The sequence below is a fragment of the Cyphomyrmex costatus genome, unplaced genomic scaffold (assembly GCF_001594065.2).
Source record: "Cyphomyrmex costatus isolate MS0001 unplaced genomic scaffold, Ccosl1.0 scaffold685, whole genome shotgun sequence".
NCBI lineage: Eukaryota > Metazoa > Arthropoda > Insecta > Hymenoptera > Formicidae > Cyphomyrmex > Cyphomyrmex costatus.
Window position 1 is genome coordinate 1,056,580 of NW_017280250.1, and position 3,181 is coordinate 1,059,760.

The following is a 3,181-nucleotide window of genomic DNA, read 5'->3' on the forward strand; positions in this document are numbered from 1 at the left end:
GGGGGGGGGAGAGACCGGGAGGAAGGTTAGGATAACGGGCGCGGGGTAGGGGGTACGAACTTGACGGCGCGCACGATTCGAGAAGTGCATGGGCGATGATCGGTAACCGCGGGCGCGCACCACGAGGGGGCAGTTTTACTCGCTACGTTGCGCTTCTGAACAATCTCAACTCCCTACGGCACGAGGCCGAGGCCGTGGTTTTAACTCTCGGGCTCGCACGCTCTCTCTCTCTCTCTTTCTCTCGCGCATATTTTCGTAAGCGGCATCATCCGCGGCCACCGGCGACAACACAGCGGCGTCGGCGAGACGATCGCGAGGGACGAAACGGGACGCGCCCCGCCGCAGCCGTACGTTGCGCCTCTTCGATTAACAGCACCGATAAGCGAGAGAAGAGAGCGACGACACGCTACGTCATTCCGGCCGGCCGCACGGCGCGCGAAGTGTGACGTCGTCGTGCGGCCGTTGCGCGTCCCGCGTAGCGATAAATTACGCACCTACGCGAGCGCGTCACCTTCTCTCTCTTCCTCCCTGTTTATATGATATACATCGCTTTCATACCTATCCTCCCTCTCCTTTATGAATTGAAATCGCGACTAGCCCGTCATCGCGATCTGTCGTCGCGAGATCCGAACGAGGAGCCGCCACGAGAAACTCGACATCTATTATGTGAAGTTTCGCGTACGGTCTCCCCCTCAGAGTTTTATGCCACAAATTCCCTTATTCTAAAATTTCGTAACTTTTCTTTGATCTGCAGACTTTTCATTTCCCTGCGATTTCTAGTTTCGTGGCAACCATGTCATTAAATGATATCCACGTAGTTAAATATATTATACAGCAATTACATTTTCCTTGTTCAACATCACGTTTCGACGCGGCCATCTAGAAAGACTTATGTTTACGTTTGAATATCGCGCGGTCTACCGGTACGTAGTGAAGTTATGCGAAAGCAGCGACGACTGGCTTACCCATTCTTGCTTGACGTGAATCGTCGAAAAATCTAGTTTAATTGATCCGATTAGTTACGCACTTCTTACCGTGCGTCAACTTTGCACGGCGATCTACTTAGATTGATGATGCTTTTATTTTTGTCGTGGCGCTATTCCGAGAGACTATTTTATCTTATTTATATCTCGGCGTAGACTAGGAAAAAAGAAAACGCACGTGAGACTTATGAGCAAGTCGCTCCTTCGTGGAGAGAACAGAAACGAATATCGCTTACTTAAATCCACCGTGATGAGTAGACGAGAAAATTGATTTTCTTGCGGCGATCTTGTTTGGCAAAAATTAGATTACTAAACAATGACTAATACTTATCTTACTCTTTTTCTATTTCTGTGATTTTACAAAGTCATGACGTATTCGAACGGCGTCGTGATGCTCGAAATCGATTCGAAGGATAGATAAATGCGTAATGTTTTACTTTTTAGAAACTCACGCCAGGCTCTTACAGAAAATTACACGCAATCCTTTTTCCGTCGATGACATGTCGACCGCCATGACGATAAACGTATCTGACGTTTGACACAGATTGAATAAAAAAGGAGAAACGATAACAGAGTCAAAGTAAATTTACCAAGTCAATGTAGGTGTACAAAGAAATACAAAGAGTTTAAACACAAGGGCCTAAATCGCAATGTAAACACTGTATAGAATTTCATGTATATTTCCACGTCGAATCTTTACTTCCCACGGCCCGTAATTCGCGCCGTCTCGCAGGTAGCTCGGTCACGTGACCGGTAGTGTAACGCGCCTCTCGACCCCGAGACTATGCGACAACGAGATGCTCGATCCCGCGGATTCTCATCCTCGCGCGTATCGTGCACGACCGGCATGAACAAATTCACCGCGGGAGAGGACAGCAAACTTCCTTATCGATGGATCAGTGGCCGTGCCCGGAACTGGGCTAGAGGGCCGGCGGAGAGCGATAAAGACGGAGAATGCGAAAAGAGACAGATGGTGTGTGTGTGTATCTTGCCTCATTGACTGCGTTCAAAGGAGAAAAAGCAACTTTGCAACTGTTGTAAAATTCCTTAATGATCGGTCACTTCACTGGATCCAAGTGGATAAACCAACCCACATCAAAGAATCTTACGACACTTTACTACTTTCTTCTGCTAAAAAAACACAATCCTGAGATCGCTGTCGTTGCGACGAGACGAATAGCACCGTGTTGTGTACGATCGCGGCACAGCAGATGCATGCGATAAGGGTGTGTATGCGTGTGTAAACGTATATGGAGCGATTCACGCATAGGCTGACGTATATATACGTACGTATGTGCGAACCCGGTAAATCGGGGCATGTAGGACTTTTACAACGCACGCCTGTAACCCTGGCGACCTGCCCCTGGAGTGGCCATAACCGCGAGGTCGGTGTCTGTTCACGAGCAAACCGTGATCGTCGAGTAGAACGCAAGACCGAGTCGCGTCTCGTAGCGCGTTGTACGTCTACGAGACGAGGCTCTCTCTCCCTCTCTCTCTTTCTCCGTCTCTCTCGCGTTTCGCCGCACGAGGTCCGTTCACTCCTGGATGCGTTCGTAAATGTTGGCGTGCGGCTGGCGCGCCGAGTAAACAGCGGAGACGGTAGCATCAGCAACGGCACCAGCAACGGCGACAACGACGGCAACAGTCGTCGCACCGTCGTGCGACGTCAATGGACACAGCGAGCGGCATCACGCGCGTACCCGCTCGACTTCTCTCCTCCTTGCCCGTGCGTTATGAGAGCGCGAGCCAAAAACCCGGCGCGCGTGGACTCGCCTAATCGAAACGGAACTGGAACTGTCCGACCACCGTGCCGCTGCCGCTCTCGCATATACTACTACTACGACTACTACTACTACTACTACCTAGCCCCGAGAGGTTTCTCTCTATCTCTTTCTCCTTTCCCCCTCGTCCCTCTCTTTCTCTTCGTCGCTCTGCTGCTATTTCTCTTTCTTTCTCTCTCTCTCTCTATCTATCCATCTATCTCTCTCCCTCGCTCTCCCTTTCTCACTCCTCTCTATGTACGGCAAATGAGCAACGCGCGAGATTCCGAGATGCGGCAAAAGGTGCAACCTCCCTCCCACTTCTCCCCGCGGTGCCGCTACCACCCCGCATCACACAACAGAGAGTCAGAGAGAAAGAGGGACACTTTGGTACAGTGTACAAGCGAACGAGAGAAAGAGAGAGAGAGAGAGGGGGGG

The 3,181-nt window shown here is 50.6% G+C and overlaps 1 protein-coding gene across 6 annotated transcripts in view; it reads right to left on the minus strand.

The window, feature by feature from the left end:
* The window catches only part of Tlk (Tousled-like kinase), a 58,071-nt gene that overhangs the window by 10,630 nt on the left and 44,260 nt on the right, over positions 1 to 3,181 (minus strand). Inside the window, exon 1 of one of the 6 annotated variants that reach the window (XM_018547800.1) lies at positions 2,274 to 2,313. The exons of the other annotated variants lie outside the window; for them this stretch is intronic. The gene's annotated coding sequence lies outside the window, so the exon portion shown is untranslated. Of the gene's footprint in view, positions 1 to 2,273; positions 2,314 to 3,181 lie in introns of those variants that run through there. 6 annotated transcript variants of the gene reach the window in all.